Source organism: Pleurodeles waltl, chromosome 4_2, assembly GCF_031143425.1.
Source record: "Pleurodeles waltl isolate 20211129_DDA chromosome 4_2, aPleWal1.hap1.20221129, whole genome shotgun sequence".
NCBI lineage: Eukaryota > Metazoa > Chordata > Amphibia > Caudata > Salamandridae > Pleurodeles > Pleurodeles waltl.
Window position 1 is genome coordinate 1,012,018,970 of NC_090443.1, and position 20,887 is coordinate 1,012,039,856.

At 34.7% G+C, this 20,887-nt stretch overlaps 22 non-coding genes across 22 annotated transcripts; all 22 read right to left on the minus strand.

The window, feature by feature from the left end:
- Positions 1–563: 563 nt before the first annotated feature.
- On the minus strand, positions 564–655 carry TRNAR-UCU (transfer RNA arginine (anticodon UCU)). The gene is given in 2 exon segments: positions 564–599; positions 619–655. It is a non-coding gene; the product is annotated as a tRNA-Arg (tRNA).
- A 309-nt stretch (positions 656–964) lies between these two features.
- Positions 965–1,037, minus strand: TRNAK-UUU (transfer RNA lysine (anticodon UUU)). The gene has a single exon. It is a non-coding gene; the product is annotated as a tRNA-Lys (tRNA).
- Positions 1,038–2,447: 1,410 nt separating this feature from the next.
- On the minus strand, positions 2,448–2,539 carry TRNAR-UCU (transfer RNA arginine (anticodon UCU)). The gene is given in 2 exon segments: positions 2,448–2,483; positions 2,503–2,539. It is a non-coding gene; the product is annotated as a tRNA-Arg (tRNA).
- Positions 2,540–2,848: 309 nt separating this feature from the next.
- TRNAK-UUU (transfer RNA lysine (anticodon UUU)) lies at positions 2,849–2,921 on the minus strand. Its single transcript has one exon. It is a non-coding gene; the product is annotated as a tRNA-Lys (tRNA).
- Positions 2,922–4,331: 1,410 nt separating this feature from the next.
- On the minus strand, positions 4,332–4,423 carry TRNAR-UCU (transfer RNA arginine (anticodon UCU)). Its single transcript is given in 2 exon segments — positions 4,332–4,367; positions 4,387–4,423. It is a non-coding gene; the product is annotated as a tRNA-Arg (tRNA).
- A 309-nt stretch (positions 4,424–4,732) lies between these two features.
- TRNAK-UUU (transfer RNA lysine (anticodon UUU)) lies at positions 4,733–4,805 on the minus strand. The gene has a single exon. It is a non-coding gene; the product is annotated as a tRNA-Lys (tRNA).
- A 1,410-nt stretch (positions 4,806–6,215) lies between these two features.
- TRNAR-UCU (transfer RNA arginine (anticodon UCU)) lies at positions 6,216–6,307 on the minus strand. Its single transcript is given in 2 exon segments — positions 6,216–6,251; positions 6,271–6,307. It is a non-coding gene; the product is annotated as a tRNA-Arg (tRNA).
- Positions 6,308–6,616: 309 nt separating this feature from the next.
- Positions 6,617–6,689, minus strand: TRNAK-UUU (transfer RNA lysine (anticodon UUU)). The gene has a single exon. It is a non-coding gene; the product is annotated as a tRNA-Lys (tRNA).
- A 1,410-nt stretch (positions 6,690–8,099) lies between these two features.
- On the minus strand, positions 8,100–8,191 carry TRNAR-UCU (transfer RNA arginine (anticodon UCU)). The gene is given in 2 exon segments: positions 8,100–8,135; positions 8,155–8,191. It is a non-coding gene; the product is annotated as a tRNA-Arg (tRNA).
- Positions 8,192–8,500: 309 nt separating this feature from the next.
- On the minus strand, positions 8,501–8,573 carry TRNAK-UUU (transfer RNA lysine (anticodon UUU)). The gene has a single exon. It is a non-coding gene; the product is annotated as a tRNA-Lys (tRNA).
- Positions 8,574–9,983: 1,410 nt separating this feature from the next.
- On the minus strand, positions 9,984–10,075 carry TRNAR-UCU (transfer RNA arginine (anticodon UCU)). The gene is given in 2 exon segments: positions 9,984–10,019; positions 10,039–10,075. It is a non-coding gene; the product is annotated as a tRNA-Arg (tRNA).
- A 309-nt stretch (positions 10,076–10,384) lies between these two features.
- Positions 10,385–10,457, minus strand: TRNAK-UUU (transfer RNA lysine (anticodon UUU)). Its single transcript has one exon. It is a non-coding gene; the product is annotated as a tRNA-Lys (tRNA).
- A 1,410-nt stretch (positions 10,458–11,867) lies between these two features.
- Positions 11,868–11,959, minus strand: TRNAR-UCU (transfer RNA arginine (anticodon UCU)). Its single transcript is given in 2 exon segments — positions 11,868–11,903; positions 11,923–11,959. It is a non-coding gene; the product is annotated as a tRNA-Arg (tRNA).
- A 309-nt stretch (positions 11,960–12,268) lies between these two features.
- On the minus strand, positions 12,269–12,341 carry TRNAK-UUU (transfer RNA lysine (anticodon UUU)). The gene has a single exon. It is a non-coding gene; the product is annotated as a tRNA-Lys (tRNA).
- A 1,410-nt stretch (positions 12,342–13,751) lies between these two features.
- On the minus strand, positions 13,752–13,843 carry TRNAR-UCU (transfer RNA arginine (anticodon UCU)). The gene is given in 2 exon segments: positions 13,752–13,787; positions 13,807–13,843. It is a non-coding gene; the product is annotated as a tRNA-Arg (tRNA).
- Positions 13,844–14,152: 309 nt separating this feature from the next.
- Positions 14,153–14,225, minus strand: TRNAK-UUU (transfer RNA lysine (anticodon UUU)). The gene has a single exon. It is a non-coding gene; the product is annotated as a tRNA-Lys (tRNA).
- A 1,410-nt stretch (positions 14,226–15,635) lies between these two features.
- On the minus strand, positions 15,636–15,727 carry TRNAR-UCU (transfer RNA arginine (anticodon UCU)). The gene is given in 2 exon segments: positions 15,636–15,671; positions 15,691–15,727. It is a non-coding gene; the product is annotated as a tRNA-Arg (tRNA).
- Positions 15,728–16,036: 309 nt separating this feature from the next.
- Positions 16,037–16,110, minus strand: TRNAK-UUU (transfer RNA lysine (anticodon UUU)). Its single transcript has one exon. It is a non-coding gene; the product is annotated as a tRNA-Lys (tRNA).
- Positions 16,111–17,517: 1,407 nt separating this feature from the next.
- Positions 17,518–17,609, minus strand: TRNAR-UCU (transfer RNA arginine (anticodon UCU)). The gene is given in 2 exon segments: positions 17,518–17,553; positions 17,573–17,609. It is a non-coding gene; the product is annotated as a tRNA-Arg (tRNA).
- Positions 17,610–17,916: 307 nt separating this feature from the next.
- On the minus strand, positions 17,917–17,989 carry TRNAK-UUU (transfer RNA lysine (anticodon UUU)). Its single transcript has one exon. It is a non-coding gene; the product is annotated as a tRNA-Lys (tRNA).
- A 1,412-nt stretch (positions 17,990–19,401) lies between these two features.
- Positions 19,402–19,494, minus strand: TRNAR-UCU (transfer RNA arginine (anticodon UCU)). Its single transcript has 2 exons — positions 19,458–19,494; positions 19,402–19,437 (listed from the first exon to the last, which is right to left on the minus strand). It is a non-coding gene; the product is annotated as a tRNA-Arg (tRNA).
- Positions 19,495–19,805: 311 nt separating this feature from the next.
- Positions 19,806–19,878, minus strand: TRNAK-UUU (transfer RNA lysine (anticodon UUU)). The gene has a single exon. It is a non-coding gene; the product is annotated as a tRNA-Lys (tRNA).
- Between the last annotated feature and the right edge of the window lie 1,009 nt (positions 19,879–20,887).

Sequence of the window (20,887 nt, forward strand, 5' to 3'; positions counted from 1 at the left end):
AAGAGTGCATCTTCTTAAACATAACACACTGCCTGAACAGGAACTTCAAACCTGGACACTCATATTAAAAGTCTGCTGTGCCACTCACTGAACTATCCAGTGTCTACTAACTTTCATCTTCAATTCATCTTAAAACAATGTGGAAGGATACCAACCGACACTACATTTATGAATATGATTGCATATATTGACAAGCATTATGTAGCGTTTGATAGTGAACTGATATTTCAAACTTTTGAAACCTCAGCATTAAATGTCATCTATTTTAAGTCCTGAGATATGTACTATCTCATTTTCTGCTGACTTAGAATTCATGCTTCTTCAGTGACAGTATACAATTGAGAAAGGGCCGAAACTCCTACTATCTAGTAAATTATATTTTCATCAGTACACCTGACAATTTCCTCTTGCATATTGATTATACAATGTTTTCTATTCAAGCACTCTTTGTTTAAAACAGGCCTTCTTTCAAAGGCTATTTTGGTAAATGATTTTGGGTGAAGCTGAAGCTGCATTGTTTATTGCTATTTCAATTCGTTATGAAAGAAATTGAGCAATAATATTGACTCTGGTGGGATTCGAACCCACAGCCTTTGAATGCCTTTTTTAACATTTTCCTAGAAGTCCAATGCGCTATCCATTGCGCCACAGAGCCAACCTGCACCAAGAAACTTTTCAGAAATTCTGAAATAAAATAATGAGCAAGCAACTGATGATCAACTTTACAAAGTTGATAGGATACTATAATCATGGTTACATGTTGAGCATTGCATGGGGAAAAAGATATTCAACATGCCAAACTACATGATACAGTTGGATAAGTCTACTCAAAAGGCCTCTGACGGATAAAATCTTGACAATTTAAAAAACTCCATTTAAGAAGGTTTTGCAATTCTGTCAATGTAATATCTTGTTCATCATGCAATAGAAACTAAAAGAGTACTTCTTCTTAAACATAGCACCCCGCCTGCACAGGGACGTGAACCCTGGACCCTCAGATTAAAAGTCTGATGCTCTACCGACTGAGCTATCCAGGCTCTGCTTACTCTAATCTTCAAATCACATTAAAACAATTTGGAAGGATACCAACCTTACATTTACTGACAATCATTTATTATTATCATTACATATATTGATAATCAATATGTAGAGTTTTATCATGAATTGATATTTCAAGCTTTTGACATCTCAGCATTATATTTTATCTCTTTAAGTCCTGAAATTTGTACCATCTCATTTTCTGCTGATTCGGAATTCATGCTTCTTCATTGACAATACACAATTAAGAAAGGACCAAAAACTCTTACTGCCTAATACATTATATTTTACTCAGTCTACCTGTCAATTTCCTCTTATATGTAGATTATACAATATTTTCTATTCAAGTGGTGTCGGTTGAAAAAAGGGCTTCTTTCAAAGGCCATTTTGGTGAATGATTTCAGAGCAAGAAGAAGCTGCATTATTTATTGCAATTTCAATTCATTATAAAAGAAATGTAGGACAACATTGCCTCTGGTGGGATTCAAAACCACAACTTTTGAATGCCTTCTTTACATTACTCTTGAAAGCCAAAGCACTATCCATTGTGCCACAGAGCCAATCTTTTTAGGAGGTCGGACAGAAATGATCAAATAAAATAATGAGCTAGCAGCTGCTCATCAACTTTATGAAGTTGGTAGGAATCTATGATCCTGGATTTATGTTGAGCATTGAATAGCAAAAATGATATTCAACATGTCAAACCATACAATGCAGTTGGTTAAGTGTTAAGTCGACTCAAAAGGCATAGCACAGATAAAACAGCAAGGAGTTTAACAACTCCATATAAGAAGGTTTTGCAATTCCCTTAATGTAATATCTTATTCATCAAGCAGTGGAAACTTCAAGAGTGCATCTTCTTAAACATAACACACTGCTTGAACAGGAACTTCAAACCTGGACACTCATATTAAAAGTCTGCTGTGCCACTCACTGAACTATCCAGTGTCTACTAACTTTCATCTTCAATTCATCTTAAAACAATGTGGAAGGATACCAACCGACACTATATTTATGAATATGATTGCATATATTGACAAGCATTATGTAGCGTTTGATAGTGAACTGATATTTCAAACTTTTGAAACCTCAGCATTAAATGTCATCTATTTTAAGTCCTGAAATATGTACTATCTCATTTTCTGCTGACTTAGAATTCATGCTTCTTCAGTGACAGTATACATTTGAGAAAGGGCCGAAACTCCTACTATCTAGTAAATTATATTTTCATCAGTACACCTGACAATTTCCTCTTGCATATTGATTATACAATGTTTTCTATTCAAGCACTCTTTGTTTAAAACAGGCCTTCTTTCAAAGGCTATTTTGGTAAATGATTTTGGGTGAAGCTGAAGCTGCATTGTTTATTGCTATTTCAATTCGTTATGAAAGAAATTGAGCAATAATATTGACTCTGGTGGGATTCGAACCCACAGCCTTTGAATGCCTTTTTTAACATTTTCCTAGAAGTCCAATGCGCTATCCATTGCGCCACAGAGCCAACCTGCACCAAGAAACTTTTCAGAAATTCTGAAATAAAATAATGAGCAAGCAACTGATGATCAACTTTACAAAGTTGATAGGATACTATAATCATGGTTACATGTTGAGCATTGCATGGGGAAAAAGATATTCAACATGCCAAACTACATGATACAGTTGGATAAGTCTACTCAAAAGGCCTCTGACGGATAAAATCTTGACAATTTAAAAAACTCCATTTAAGAAGGTTTTGCAATTCTGTCAATGTAATATCTTGTTCATCATGCAATAGAAACTAAAAGAGTACTTCTTCTTAAACATAGCACCCCGCCTGCACAGGGACGTGAACCCTGGACCCTCAGATTAAAAGTCTGATGCTCTACCGACTGAGCTATCCAGGCTCTGCTTACTCTAATCTTCAAATCACATTAAAACAATTTGGAAGGATACCAACCTTACATTTACTGACAATCATTTATTATTATCATTACATATATTGATAATCAATATGTAGAGTTTTATCATGAATTGATATTTCAAGCTTTTGACATCTCAGCATTATATTTTATCTCTTTAAGTCCTGAAATTTGTACCATCTCATTTTCTGCTGATTCGGAATTCATGCTTCTTCATTGACAATACACAATTAAGAAAGGACCAAAAACTCTTACTGCCTAATACATTATATTTTACTCAGTCTACCTGTCAATTTCCTCTTATATGTAGATTATACAATATTTTCTATTCAAGTGGTGTCGGTTGAAAAAAGGGCTTCTTTCAAAGGCCATTTTGGTGAATGATTTCAGAGCAAGAAGAAGCTGCATTATTTATTGCAATTTCAATTCATTATAAAAGAAATGTAGGACAACATTGCCTCTGGTGGGATTCAAAACCACAACTTTTGAATGCCTTCTTTACATTACTCTTGAAAGCCAAAGCACTATCCATTGTGCCACAGAGCCAATCTTTTTAGGAGGTCGGACAGAAATGATCAAATAAAATAATGAGCTAGCAGCTGCTCATCAACTTTATGAAGTTGTTAGGAATCTATGATCCTGGATTTATGTTGAGCATTGAATAGCAAAAATGATATTCAACATGTCAAACCATACAATGCAGTTGGTTAAGTGTTAAGTCGACTCAAAAGGCATAGCACAGATAAAACAGCAAGGAGTTTAACAACTCCATATAAGAAGGTTTTGCAATTCCCTTAATGTAATATCTTATTCATCAAGCAGTGGAAACTTCAAGAGTGCATCTTCTTAAACATAACACACTGCCTGAACAGGAACTTCAAACCTGGACACTCATATTAAAAGTCTGCTGTGCCACTCACTGAACTATCCAGTGTCTACTAACTTTCATCTTCAATTCATCTTAAAACAATGTGGAAGGATTCCAACCGACACTATATTTATGAATATGATTGCATATATTGACAAGCATTATGTAGCGTTTGATAGTGAACTGATATTTCAAACTTTTGAAACCTCAGCATTAAATGTCATCTATTTTAAGTCCTGAAATATGTACTATCTCATTTTCTGCTGACTTAGAATTCATGCTTCTTCAGTGACAGTATACAATTGAGAAAGGGCCGAAACTCCTACTATCTAGTAAATTATATTTTCATCAGTACACCTGACAATTTCCTCTTGCATATTGATTATACAATGTTTTCTATTCAAGCACTCTTTGTTTAAAACAGGCCTTCTTTCAAAGGCTATTTTGGTAAATGATTTTGGGTGAAGCTGAAGCTGCATTGTTTATTGCTATTTCAATTCGTTATGAAAGAAATTGAGCAATAATATTGACTCTGGTGGGATTCGAACCCACAGCCTTTGAATGCCTTTTTTAACATTTTCCTAGAAGTCCAATGCGCTATCCATTGCGCCACAGAGCCAACCTGCACCAAGAAACTTTTCAGAAATTCTGAAATAAAATAATGAGCAAGCAACTGATGATCAACTTTACAAAGTTGATAGGATACTATAATCATGGTTACATGTTGAGCATTGCATGGGGAAAAAGATATTCAACATGCCAAACTACATGATACAGTTGGATAAGTCTACTCAAAAGGCCTCTGACGGATAAAATCTTGACAATTTAAAAAACTCCATTTAAGAAGGTTTTGCAATTCTGTCAATGTAATATCTTGTTCATCATGCAATAGAAACTAAAAGAGTACTTCTTCTTAAACATAGCACCCCGCCTGCACAGGGACGTGAACCCTGGACCCTCAGATTAAAAGTCTGATGCTCTACCGACTGAGCTATCCAGGCTCTGCTTACTCTAATCTTCAAATCACATTAAAACAATTTGGAAGGATACCAACCTTACATTTACTGACAATCATTTATTATTATCATTACATATATTGATAATCAATATGTAGAGTTTTATCATGAATTGATATTTCAAGCTTTTGACATCTCAGCATTATATTTTATCTCTTTAAGTCCTGAAATTTGTACCATCTCATTTTCTGCTGATTCGGAATTCATGCTTCTTCATTGACAATACACAATTAAGAAAGGACCAAAAACTCTTACTGCCTAATACATTATATTTTACTCAGTCTACCTGTCAATTTCCTCTTATATGTAGATTATACAATATTTTCTATTCAAGTGGTGTCGGTTGAAAAAAGGGCTTCTTTCAAAGGCCATTTTGGTGAATGATTTCAGAGCAAGAAGAAGCTGCATTATTTATTGCAATTTCAATTCATTATAAAAGAAATGTAGGACAACATTGCCTCTGGTGGGATTCAAAACCACAACTTTTGAATGCCTTCTTTACATTACTCTTGAAAGCCAAAGCACTATCCATTGTGCCACAGAGCCAATCTTTTTAGGAGGTCGGACAGAAATGATCAAATAAAATAATGAGCTAGCAGCTGCTCATCAACTTTATGAAGTTGGTAGGAATCTATGATCCTGGATTTATGTTGAGCATTGAATAGCAAAAATGATATTCAACATGTCAAACCATACAATGCAGTTGGTTAAGTGTTAAGTCGACTCAAAAGGCATAGCACAGATAAAACAGCAAGGAGTTTAACAACTCCATATAAGAAGGTTTTGCAATTCCCTTAATGTAATATCTTATTCATCAAGCAGTGGAAACTTCAAGAGTGCATCTTCTTAAACATAACACACTGCTTGAACAGGAACTTCAAACCTGGACACTCATATTAAAAGTCTGCTGTGCCACTCACTGAACTATCCAGTGTCTACTAACTTTCATCTTCAATTCATCTTAAAACAATGTGGAAGGATACCAACCGACACTATATTTATGAATATGATTGCATATATTGACAAGCATTATGTAGCGTTTGATAGTGAACTGATATTTCAAACTTTTGAAACCTCAGCATTAAATGTCATCTATTTTAAGTCCTGAAATATGTACTATCTCATTTTCTGCTGACTTAGAATTCATGCTTCTTCAGTGACAGTATACATTTGAGAAAGGGCCGAAACTCCTACTATCTAGTAAATTATATTTTCATCAGTACACCTGACAATTTCCTCTTGCATATTGATTATACAATGTTTTCTATTCAAGCACTCTTTGTTTAAAACAGGCCTTCTTTCAAAGGCTATTTTGGTAAATGATTTTGGGTGAAGCTGAAGCTGCATTGTTTATTGCTATTTCAATTCGTTATGAAAGAAATTGAGCAATAATATTGACTCTGGTGGGATTCGAACCCACAGCCTTTGAATGCCTTTTTTAACATTTTCCTAGAAGTCCAATGCGCTATCCATTGCGCCACAGAGCCAACCTGCACCAAGAAACTTTTCAGAAATTCTGAAATAAAATAATGAGCAAGCAACTGATGATCAACTTTACAAAGTTGATAGGATACTATAATCATGGTTACATGTTGAGCATTGCATGGGGAAAAAGATATTCAACATGCCAAACTACATGATACAGTTGGATAAGTCTACTCAAAAGGCCTCTGACGGATAAAATCTTGACAATTTAAAAAACTCCATTTAAGAAGGTTTTGCAATTCTGTCAATGTAATATCTTGTTCATCATGCAATAGAAACTAAAAGAGTACTTCTTCTTAAACATAGCACCCCGCCTGCACAGGGACGTGAACCCTGGACCCTCAGATTAAAAGTCTGATGCTCTACCGACTGAGCTATCCAGGCTCTGCTTACTCTAATCTTCAAATCACATTAAAACAATTTGGAAGGATACCAACCTTACATTTACTGACAATCATTTATTATTATCATTACATATATTGATAATCAATATGTAGAGTTTTATCATGAATTGATATTTCAAGCTTTTGACATCTCAGCATTATATTTTATCTCTTTAAGTCCTGAAATTTGTACCATCTCATTTTCTGCTGATTCGGAATTCATGCTTCTTCATTGACAATACACAATTAAGAAAGGACCAAAAACTCTTACTGCCTAATACATTATATTTTACTCAGTCTACCTGTCAATTTCCTCTTATATGTAGATTATACAATATTTTCTATTCAAGTGGTGTCGGTTGAAAAAAGGGCTTCTTTCAAAGGCCATTTTGGTGAATGATTTCAGAGCAAGAAGAAGCTGCATTATTTATTGCAATTTCAATTCATTATAAAAGAAATGTAGGACAACATTGCCTCTGGTGGGATTCAAAACCACAACTTTTGAATGCCTTCTTTACATTACTCTTGAAAGCCAAAGCACTATCCATTGTGCCACAGAGCCAATCTTTTTAGGAGGTCGGACAGAAATGATCAAATAAAATAATGAGCTAGCAGCTGCTCATCAACTTTATGAAGTTGTTAGGAATCTATGATCCTGGATTTATGTTGAGCATTGAATAGCAAAAATGATATTCAACATGTCAAACCATACAATGCAGTTGGTTAAGTGTTAAGTCGACTCAAAAGGCATAGCACAGATAAAACAGCAAGGAGTTTAACAACTCCATATAAGAAGGTTTTGCAATTCCCTTAATGTAATATCTTATTCATCAAGCAGTGGAAACTTCAAGAGTGCATCTTCTTAAACATAACACACTGCCTGAACAGGAACTTCAAACCTGGACACTCATATTAAAAGTCTGCTGTGCCACTCACTGAACTATCCAGTGTCTACTAACTTTCATCTTCAATTCATCTTAAAACAATGTGGAAGGATTCCAACCGACACTATATTTATGAATATGATTGCATATATTGACAAGCATTATGTAGCGTTTGATAGTGAACTGATATTTCAAACTTTTGAAACCTCAGCATTAAATGTCATCTATTTTAAGTCCTGAAATATGTACTATCTCATTTTCTGCTGACTTAGAATTCATGCTTCTTCAGTGACAGTATACAATTGAGAAAGGGCCGAAACTCCTACTATCTAGTAAATTATATTTTCATCAGTACACCTGACAATTTCCTCTTGCATATTGATTATACAATGTTTTCTATTCAAGCACTCTTTGTTTAAAACAGGCCTTCTTTCAAAGGCTATTTTGGTAAATGATTTTGGGTGAAGCTGAAGCTGCATTGTTTATTGCTATTTCAATTCGTTATGAAAGAAATTGAGCAATAATATTGACTCTGGTGGGATTCGAACCCACAGCCTTTGAATGCCTTTTTTAACATTTTCCTAGAAGTCCAATGCGCTATCCATTGCGCCACAGAGCCAACCTGCACCAAGAAACTTTTCAGAAATTCTGAAATAAAATAATGAGCAAGCAACTGATGATCAACTTTACAAAGTTGATAGGATACTATAATCATGGTTACATGTTGAGCATTGCATGGGGAAAAAGATATTCAACATGCCAAACTACATGATACAGTTGGATAAGTCTACTCAAAAGGCCTCTGACGGATAAAATCTTGACAATTTAAAAAACTCCATTTAAGAAGGTTTTGCAATTCTGTCAATGTAATATCTTGTTCATCATGCAATAGAAACTAAAAGAGTACTTCTTCTTAAACATAGCACCCCGCCTGCACAGGGACGTGAACCCTGGACCCTCAGATTAAAAGTCTGATGCTCTACCGACTGAGCTATCCAGGCTCTGCTTACTCTAATCTTCAAATCACATTAAAACAATTTGGAAGGATACCAACCTTACATTTACTGACAATCATTTATTATTATCATTACATATATTGATAATCAATATGTAGAGTTTTATCATGAATTGATATTTCAAGCTTTTGACATCTCAGCATTATATTTTATCTCTTTAAGTCCTGAAATTTGTACCATCTCATTTTCTGCTGATTCGGAATTCATGCTTCTTCATTGACAATACACAATTAAGAAAGGACCAAAAACTCTTACTGCCTAATACATTATATTTTACTCAGTCTACCTGTCAATTTCCTCTTATATGTAGATTATACAATATTTTCTATTCAAGTGGTGTCGGTTGAAAAAAGGGCTTCTTTCAAAGGCCATTTTGGTGAATGATTTCAGAGCAAGAAGAAGCTGCATTATTTATTGCAATTTCAATTCATTATAAAAGAAATGTAGGACAACATTGCCTCTGGTGGGATTCAAAACCACAACTTTTGAATGCCTTCTTTACATTACTCTTGAAAGCCAAAGCACTATCCATTGTGCCACAGAGCCAATCTTTTTAGGAGGTCGGACAGAAATGATCAAATAAAATAATGAGCTAGCAGCTGCTCATCAACTTTATGAAGTTGTTAGGAATCTATGATCCTGGATTTATGTTGAGCATTGAATAGCAAAAATGATATTCAACATGTCAAACCATACAATGCAGTTGGTTAAGTGTTAAGTCGACTCAAAAGGCATAGCACAGATAAAACAGCAAGGAGTTTAACAACTCCATATAAGAAGGTTTTGCAATTCCCTTAATGTAATATCTTATTCATCAAGCAGTGGAAACTTCAAGAGTGCATCTTCTTAAACATAACACACTGCCTGAACAGGAACTTCAAACCTGGACACTCATATTAAAAGTCTGCTGTGCCACTCACTGAACTATCCAGTGTCTACTAACTTTCATCTTCAATTCATCTTAAAACAATGTGGAAGGATTCCAACCGACACTATATTTATGAATATGATTGCATATATTGACAAGCATTATGTAGCGTTTGATAGTGAACTGATATTTCAAACTTTTGAAACCTCAGCATTAAATGTCATCTATTTTAAGTCCTGAAATATGTACTATCTCATTTTCTGCTGACTTAGAATTCATGCTTCTTCAGTGACAGTATACAATTGAGAAAGGGCCGAAACTCCTACTATCTAGTAAATTATATTTTCATCAGTACACCTGACAATTTCCTCTTGCATATTGATTATACAATGTTTTCTATTCAAGCACTCTTTGTTTAAAACAGGCCTTCTTTCAAAGGCTATTTTGGTAAATGATTTTGGGTGAAGCTGAAGCTGCATTGTTTATTGCTATTTCAATTCGTTATGAAAGAAATTGAGCAATAATATTGACTCTGGTGGGATTCGAACCCACAGCCTTTGAATGCCTTTTTTAACATTTTCCTAGAAGTCCAATGCGCTATCCATTGCGCCACAGAGCCAACCTGCACCAAGAAACTTTTCAGAAATTCTGAAATAAAATAATGAGCAAGCAACTGATGATCAACTTTACAAAGTTGATAGGATACTATAATCATGGTTACATGTTGAGCATTGCATGGGGAAAAAGATATTCAACATGCCAAACTACATGATACAGTTGGATAAGTCTACTCAAAAGGCCTCTGACGGATAAAATCTTGACAATTTAAAAAACTCCATTTAAGAAGGTTTTGCAATTCTGTCAATGTAATATCTTGTTCATCATGCAATAGAAACTAAAAGAGTACTTCTTCTTAAACATAGCACCCCGCCTGCACAGGGACGTGAACCCTGGACCCTCAGATTAAAAGTCTGATGCTCTACCGACTGAGCTATCCAGGCTCTGCTTACTCTAATCTTCAAATCACATTAAAACAATTTGGAAGGATACCAACCTTACATTTACTGACAATCATTTATTATTATCATTACATATATTGATAATCAATATGTAGAGTTTTATCATGAATTGATATTTCAAGCTTTTGACATCTCAGCATTATATTTTATCTCTTTAAGTCCTGAAATTTGTACCATCTCATTTTCTGCTGATTCGGAATTCATGCTTCTTCATTGACAATACACAATTAAGAAAGGACCAAAAACTCTTACTGCCTAATACATTATATTTTACTCAGTCTACCTGTCAATTTCCTCTTATATGTAGATTATACAATATTTTCTATTCAAGTGGTGTCGGTTGAAAAAAGGGCTTCTTTCAAAGGCCATTTTGGTGAATGATTTCAGAGCAAGAAGAAGCTGCATTATTTATTGCAATTTCAATTCATTATAAAAGAAATGTAGGACAACATTGCCTCTGGTGGGATTCAAAACCACAACTTTTGAATGCCTTCTTTACATTACTCTTGAAAGCCAAAGCACTATCCATTGTGCCACAGAGCCAATCTTTTTAGGAGGTCGGACAGAAATGATCAAATAAAATAATGAGCTAGCAGCTGCTCATCAACTTTATGAAGTTGTTAGGAATCTATGATCCTGGATTTATGTTGAGCATTGAATAGCAAAAATGATATTCAACATGTCAAACCATACAATGCAGTTGGTTAAGTGTTAAGTCGACTCAAAAGGCATAGCACAGATAAAACAGCAAGGAGTTTAACAACTCCATATAAGAAGGTTTTGCAATTCCCTTAATGTAATATCTTATTCATCAAGCAGTGGAAACTTCAAGAGTGCATCTTCTTAAACATAACACACTGCCTGAACAGGAACTTCAAACCTGGACACTCATATTAAAAGTCTGCTGTGCCACTCACTGAACTATCCAGTGTCTACTAACTTTCATCTTCAATTCATCTTAAAACAATGTGGAAGGATTCCAACCGACACTATATTTATGAATATGATTGCATATATTGACAAGCATTATGTAGCGTTTGATAGTGAACTGATATTTCAAACTTTTGAAACCTCAGCATTAAATGTCATCTATTTTAAGTCCTGAAATATGTACTATCTCATTTTCTGCTGACTTAGAATTCATGCTTCTTCAGTGACAGTATACAATTGAGAAAGGGCCGAAACTCCTACTATCTAGTAAATTATATTTTCATCAGTACACCTGACAATTTCCTCTTGCATATTGATTATACAATGTTTTCTATTCAAGCACTCTTTGTTTAAAACAGGCCTTCTTTCAAAGGCTATTTTGGTAAATGATTTTGGGTGAAGCTGAAGCTGCATTGTTTATTGCTATTTCAATTCGTTATGAAAGAAATTGAGCAATAATATTGACTCTGGTGGGATTCGAACCCACAGCCTTTGAATGCCTTTTTTAACATTTTCCTAGAAGTCCAATGCGCTATCCATTGCGCCACAGAGCCAACCTGCACCAAGAAACTTTTCAGAAATTCTGAAATAAAATAATGAGCAAGCAACTGATGATCAACTTTACAAAGTTGATAGGATACTATAATCATGGTTACATGTTGAGCATTGCATGGGGAAAAAGATATTCAACATGCCAAACTACATGATACAGTTGGATAAGTCTACTCAAAAGGCCTCTGACGGATAAAATCTTGACAATTTAAAAAACTCCATTTAAGAAGGTTTTGCAATTCTGTCAATGTAATATCTTGTTCATCATGCAATAGAAACTAAAAGAGTACTTCTTCTTAAACATAGCACCCCGCCTGCACAGGGACGTGAACCCTGGACCCTCAGATTAAAAGTCTGATGCTCTACCGACTGAGCTATCCAGGCTCTGCTTACTCTAATCTTCAAATCACATTAAAACAATTTGGAAGGATACCAACCTTACATTTACTGACAATCATTTATTATTATCATTACATATATTGATAATCAATATGTAGAGTTTTATCATGAATTGATATTTCAAGCTTTTGACATCTCAGCATTATATTTTATCTCTTTAAGTCCTGAAATTTGTACCATCTCATTTTCTGCTGATTCGGAATTCATGCTTCTTCATTGACAATACACAATTAAGAAAGGACCAAAAACTCTTACTGCCTAATACATTATATTTTACTCAGTCTACCTGTCAATTTCCTCTTATATGTAGATTATACAATATTTTCTATTCAAGTGGTGTCGGTTGAAAAAAGGGCTTCTTTCAAAGGCCATTTTGGTGAATGATTTCAGAGCAAGAAGAAGCTGCATTATTTATTGCAATTTCAATTCATTATAAAAGAAATGTAGGACAACATTGCCTCTGGTGGGATTCAAAACCACAACTTTTGAATGCCTTCTTTACATTACTCTTGAAAGCCAAAGCACTATCCATTGTGCCACAGAGCCAATCTTTTTAGGAGGTCGGACAGAAATGATCAAATAAAATAATGAGCTAGCAGCTGCTCATCAACTTTATGAAGTTGTTAGGAATCTATGATCCTGGATTTATGTTGAGCATTGAATAGCAAAAATGATATTCAACATGTCAAACCATACAATGCAGTTGGTTAAGTGTTAAGTCGACTCAAAAGGCATAGCACAGATAAAACAGCAAGGAGTTTAACAACTCCATATAAGAAGGTTTTGCAATTCCCTTAATGTAATATCTTATTCATCAAGCAGTGGAAACTTCAAGAGTGCATCTTCTTAAACATAACACACTGCCTGAACAGGAACTTCAAACCTGGACACTCATATTAAAAGTCTGCTGTGCCACTCACTGAACTATCCAGTGTCTACTAACTTTCATCTTCAATTCATCTTAAAACAATGTGGAAGGATTCCAACCGACACTATATTTATGAATATGATTGCATATATTGACAAGCATTATGTAGCGTTTGATAGTGAACTGATATTTCAAACTTTTGAAACCTCAGCATTAAATGTCATCTATTTTAAGTCCTGAAATATGTACTATCTCATTTTCTGCTGACTTAGAATTCATGCTTCTTCAGTGACAGTATACATTTGAGAAAGGGCCGAAACTCCTACTATCTAGTAAATTATATTTTCATCAGTACACCTGACAATTTCCTCTTGCATATTGATTATACAATGTTTTCTATTCAAGCACTCTTTGTTTAAAACAGGCCTTCTTTCAAAGGCTATTTTGGTAAATGATTTTGGGTGAAGCTGAAGCTGCATTGTTTATTGCTATTTCAATTCGTTATGAAAGAAATTGAGCAATAATATTGACTCTGGTGGGATTCGAACCCACAGCCTTTGAATGCCTTTTTTAACATTTTCCTAGAAGTCCAATGCGCTATCCATTGCGCCACAGAGCCAACCTGCACCAAGAAACTTTTCAGAAATTCTGAAATAAAATAATGAGCAAGCAACTGATGATCAACTTTACAAAGTTGATAGGATACTATAATCATGGTTACATGTTGAGCATTGCATGGGGAAAAAGATATTCAACATGCCAAACTACATGATACAGTTGGATAAGTCTACTCAAAAGGCCTCTGACGGATAAAATCTTGACAATTTAAAAAACTCCATTTAAGAAGGTTTTGCAATTCTGTCAATGTAATATCTTGTTCATCATGCAATAGAAACTAAAAGAGTACTTCTTCTTAAACATAGCACCCCGCCTGCACAGGGACGTGAACCCTGGACCCTCAGATTAAAAGTCTGATGCTCTACCGACTGAGCTATCCAGGCTCTGCTTACTCTAATCTTCAAATCACATTAAAACAATTTGGAAGGATACCAACCTTACATTTACTGACAATCATTTATTATTATCATTACATATATTGATAATCAATATGTAGAGTTTTATCATGAATTGATATTTCAAGCTTTTGACATCTCAGCATTATATTTTATCTCTTTAAGTCCTGAAATTTGTACCATCTCATTTTCTGCTGATTCGGAATTCATGCTTCTTCATTGACAATACACAATTAAGAAAGGACCAAAAACTCTTACTGCCTAATACATTATATTTTACTCAGTCTACCTGTCAATTTCCTCTTATATGTAGATTATACAATATTTTCTATTCAAGTGGTGTCGGTTGAAAAAAGGGCTTCTTTCAAAGGCCATTTTGGTGAATGATTTCAGAGCAAGAAGAAGCTGCATTATTTATTGCAATTTCAATTCATTATAAAAGAAATGTAGGACAACATTGCCTCTGGTGGGATTCAAAACCACAACTTTTGAATGCCTTCTTTACATTACTCTTGAAAGCCAAAGCACTATCCATTGTGCCACAGAGCCAATCTTTTTAGGAGGTCGGACAGAAATGATCAAATAAAATAATGAGCTAGCAGCTGCTCATCAACTTTATGAAGTTGTTAGGAATCTATGATCCTGGATTTATGTTGAGCATTGAATAGCAAAAATGATATTCAACATGTCAAACCATACAATGCAGTTGGTTAAGTGTTAAGTCGACTCAAAAGGCATAGCACAGATAAAACAGCAAGGAGTTTAACAACTCCATATAAGAAGGTTTTGCAATTCCCTTAATGTAATATCTTATTCATCAAGCAGTGGAAACTTCAAGAGTGCATCTTCTTAAACATAACACACTGCCTGAACAGGAACTTCAAACCTGGACACTCATATTAAAAGTCTGCTGTGCCACTCACTGAACTATCCAGTGTCTACTAACTTTCATCTTCAATTCATCTTAAAACAATGTGGAAGGATTCCAACCGACACTATATTTATGAATATGATTGCATATATTGACAAGCATTATGTAGCGTTTGATAGTGAACTGATATTTCAAACTTTTGAAACCTCAGCATTAAATGTCATCTATTTTAAGTCCTGAAATATGTACTATCTCATTTTCTGCTGACTTAGAATTCATGCTTCTTCAGTGACAGTATACAATTGAGAAAGGGCCGAAACTCCTACTATCTAGTAAATTATATTTTCATCAGTACACCTGACAATTTCCTCTTGCATATTGATTATACAATGTTTTCTATTCAAGCACTCTTTGTTTAAAACAGGCCTTCTTTCAAAGGCTATTTTGGTAAATGATTTTGGGTGAAGCTGAAGCTGCATTGTTTATTGCTATTTCAATTCGTTATGAAAGAAATTGAGCAATAATATTGACTCTGGTGGGATTCGAACCCACAGCCTTTGAATGCCTTTTTTAACATTTTCCTAGAAGTCCAATGCGCTATCCATTGCGCCACAGAGCCAACCTGCACCAAGAAACTTTTCAGAAATTCTGAAATAAAATAATGAGCAAGCAACTGATGATCAACTTTACAAAGTTGATAGGATACTATAATCATGGTTACATGTTGAGCATTGCATGGGGAAAAAGATATTCAACATGCCAAACTACATGATACAGTTGGATAAGTCTACTCAAAAGGCCTCTGACGGATAAAATCTTGACAATTTAAAAAACTCCATTTAAGAAGGTTTTGCAATTCTGTCAATGTAATATCTTGTTCATCATGCAATAGAAACTAAAAGAGTACTTCTTCTTAAACATAGCACCCCGCCTGCACAGGGACGTGAACCCTGGACCCTCAGATTAAAAGTCTGATGCTCTAACCGACTGAGCTATCCAGGCTCTGCTTACTCTAATCTTCAAATCACATTAAAACAATTTGGAAGGATACCAACCTTACATTTACTGACAATCATTTATTATTATCATTACATATATTGATAATCAATATGTAGAGTTTTATCATGAATTGATATTTCAGCTTTTGACATCTCAGCATTATATTTTATCTCTTTAAGTCCTGAAATTTGTACCATCTCATTTTCTGCTGATTCGGAATTCATGCTTCTTCATTGACAATACACAATTAAGAAAGGACCAAAACTCTTACTGCCTAATACATTATATTTTACTCAGTCTACCTGTCAATTTCCTCTTATATGTAGATTATACAATATTTTCTATTCAAGTGGTGTCGGTTGAAAAAAGGGCTTCTTTCAAAGGCCATTTTGGTGAATGATTTCAGAGCAAGAAGAAGCTGCATTATTTATTGCAATTTCAATTCATTATAAAAGAAATGTAGGACAACATTGCCTCTGGTGGGATTCAAAACCACAACTTTTGAATGCCTTCTTTACATTACTCTTGAAAGCCAAAGCACTATCCATTGTGCCACAGAGCCAATCTTTTTAGGAGGTCGGACAGAAATGATCAAATAAAATAATGAGCTAGCAGCTGCTCATCAACTTTATGAAGTTGGTAGGAATCTATGATCCTGGATTTATGTTGAGCATTGAATAGCAAAAATGATATTCAACATGTCAAACCATACAATGCAGTTGGTTAAGTGTTAAGTCGACTCAAAAGGCATAGCACAGATAAAACAGCAAGGAGTTTAACAACTCCATATAAGAAGGTTTTGCAATTCCCTTAATGTAATATCTTATTCATCAAGCAGTGGAAACTTCAAGAGTGCATCTTCTTAAACATAACACACTGCCTGAACAGGAACTTCAAACCTGGACACTCATATTAAAAGTCTGCTGTGCCACTCACTGAACTATCCAGTGTCTACTAACTTTCATCTTCAATTCATCTTAAAACAATGTGGAAGGATACCAACCGACACTATATTATGAATATGATTGCATATATTGACAAGCATTATGTAGCGTTTGATAGTGAACTGATATTTCAAACTTTTGAAACCTCAGCATTAAATGTCATCTATTTTAAGTCCTGAAATATGTACTATCTCATTTTCTGCTGACTTAGAATTCATGCTTCTTCAGTGACAGTATACATTTGAGAAAGGGCCGAAACTCCTACTATCTAGTAAAATTATATTTTCATCAGTACACCTGACAATTTCCTCTTGCATATTGATTATACAATGTTTTCTATTCAAGCACTCTTTGTTTAAAACAGGCCTTCTTTCAAAGGCTATTTTGGTAATGATTTTGGGTGAAGCTGAAGCTGCATTGTTTATTGCTATTTCAATTCGTTATGAAAGAAATTGAGCAATAATATTGACTCTGGTGGGATTCGAACCCACAGCCTTTGAATGCCTTTTTTAACATTTTCCTAGAAGTCCAATGCGCTATCCATTGCGCCACAGAGCCAACCTGCACCAAGAAACTTTTCAGAAATTCTGAAATAAAATAATGAGCAAGCAACTGATGATCAACTTTACAAAGTTGATAGGATACTATAATCATGGTTACATGTTGAGCTTGCATGGGGAAAAAGATATTCAACATGCCAAACTACATGATACAGTTGGATAAGTCTACTCAAAAGCCTCTGACGGATAAAATCTTGACAATTTAAAAAACTCCATTTAAGAAGGTTTTGCAATTCTGTCAATGTAATATCTTGTTCATCATGCAATAGAAACTAAAAGAGTACTTCTTCTTAAACATAGCACCCCGCCTGCACAGGGACGTGAACCCTGGACCCTCAGATTAAAAGTCTGATGCTCTACCGACTGAGCTATCCAGGCTCTGCTTACTCTAATCTTCAAATCACATTAAAACAATTTGGAAGGATACCAACCTTACATTTACTGACAATCATTTATTATTATCATTACATATATTGATAATCAATATGTAGAGTTTTATCATGAATTGATATTTCAAGCTTTGACATCTCAGCATTATATTTTATCTCTTTAAGTCCTGAAATTTGTACCATCTCATTTTCTGCTGATTCGGAATTCATGCTTCTTCATTGACAATACACAATTAAGAAAGGACCAAAAACTCTTACTGCCTAATACATTATATTTTACTCAGTCTACCTGTCAATTTCCTCTTATATGTAGATTATACAATATTTTCTATTCAAAGTGGGTGTCGGTTGAAAAAAGGGCTTCTTTCAAAGGCCATTTTGGTGAATGATTTCAGAGCAAGAAGAAGCTGCATTATTTATTGCAAATTTCAATTCATTATAAAAGAAATGTAGGACAACATTGCCTCTGGTGGATTCAAAACCACAACTTTTGAATGCCTTCTTTACATTACTCTTGAAAGCCAAAGCACTATCCATTGTGCCACAGAGCCAATCTTTTTAGGAGGTCGGACAGAAATGATCAAATAAAATAATGAGCTAGCAGCTGCTCATCAACTTTATGAAGTTGTTAGGAATCTATGATCCTGGATTTATGTTGAGCATTGAATAGCAAAAATGATATTCAACATGTCAAACCATACAATGCAGTTGGTTAAGTGTTAAGTCGACTCAAAAGGCATAGCACAGATAAAACAGCAAGGAGTTTAACAACTCCATATAAGAAGGTTTTGCAATTCCCTTAATGTAATATCTTATTCATCAAGCAGTGGAAACTTCAAGAGTGCATCTTCTTAAACATAACACACTGCCTGAACAGGAACTTCAAACCTGGACACTCATATTAAAAGTCTGCTGTGCCACTCACTGAACTATCCAGTGTCTACTAACTTTCATCTTCAATTCATCTTAAAAACAATGTGGATGGATTCCAACCGACACTATATTTATGAATATGATTGCATATATTGACAAGCATTATGTAGCGTTTGATAGTGAACTGATATTTCAAACTTTTGAAACCTCAGCATTAAATGTCATCTATTTTAAGTCCTGAAATATGTACTATCTCATTTTCTGCTGACTTAGAATTCATGCTTCTTCAGTGACAGTATACAATTGAGAAAGGGCCGAAACTCCTACTATCTAGTAAATTATATTTTCATCAGTACACCTGACAATTTCCTCTTGCATATTGATTATACAATGTTTTCTATTCAAGCACTCTTTGTTTAAAACAGGCCTTCTTTCAAAGGCTATTTTGGTAAATGATTTTGGGTGAAGCTGAAGCTGCATTGTTTATTGCTATTTCAATTCGTTATGAAAGAAATTGAGCAATAATATTGACTCTGGTGGGATTCGAACCCACCGCCTTTGAATGCCTTTTTTAACCATTTTCCTAGAAGTCCAATGCGCTATCCATTGCGCCACAGAGCCAACCTGCACCAAGAAACTTTTCAGAAATTCTGAAATAAAATAATGAGCAAGCAACTGATGATCAACTTTACAAAGTTGATAGGATACTATAATCTATGGTTACATGTTTGAGCATTGCATGGGGAAAAAGATATTCAACATGCCAAACTACATGATACAGTTGGATAAGTCTACTCAAAAGGCCTCTGACGGATAAAATCTTGACAATTTAAAAAACTCCATTTAAGAAGGTTTTGCAATTCTGTCAATGTAATATCTTGTTCATCATGCAATAGAAACTAAAAGAGTACTTCTTCTTAAACATAGCACCCCGCCTGCACAGGGACGTGAACCCTGGACCCTCAGATTAAAAGTCTGATGCTCTACCGACTGAGCTATCCAGGCTCTGCTTACTCTAATCTTCAAATCACATTAAAACAATTTGGAAGGATACCAACCTTACATTTACTGACAATCATTTATTATTATCATTACATATATTGATAATCAATATGTAGAGTTTTATCATGAATTGATATTCAAGCTTTTGACATCTCAGCATTATATTTTATCTCTTTAAGTCCTGAAATTTGTACCATCTCATTTTCTGCTGATTCGGAATTCATGCTTCTTCATTGACAATACACAATTAAGAAAGGACCAAAAACTCTTACTGCCTAATACATTATATTTTACTCAGTCTACCTGTCAATTTCCTCTTATATGTAGATTATACAATATTTTCTATATCAAGTGGTGTCGGTTGAAAAAAGGGCTTCTTTCAAAGGCCATTTTGGTGAATGATTTCAGAGCAAGAAGAAGCTGCATTATTTATTGCAATTTCAATTCATTATAAAAGAAATGTAGGACAACATTGCCTCTGGTGGGATTCAAACCACAACTTTTGAATGCCTTCTTTACATTACTCTTGAAAGCCAAAGCACTATCCATTGTGCCACAGAGCCAATCTTTTTAGGAGGTCGGACAGAAATGATCAAATAAAATAATGAGCTAGCAGCTGCTCATCAACTTTATGAAGTTGTTAGGAATCTATGATCCTGGATTTATGTTGAGCATTGAATAGCAAAAATGATATTCAACATGTCAAACCATACAATGCAGTTGGTTAAGTGTTAAGTCGACTCAAAAGGCATAGCACAGATAAAACAGCAAGGAGTTTAACAACTCCATATAAGAAGGTTTTGCAATTCCCTTAATGTAATATCATTATTCATCAAGCAGTGGAAACTTCAAGAGTGCATCTTCTTAAACATAACACACTGCCTGAACAGGAACTTCAAACCTGGACACTCATATTAAAAGTCTGCTGTGCCACTCACTGAACTATCCAGTGTCTACTAACTTTCATCTTCAATTCATCTTAAAACAATGTGGAAGGATACCAACCGACACT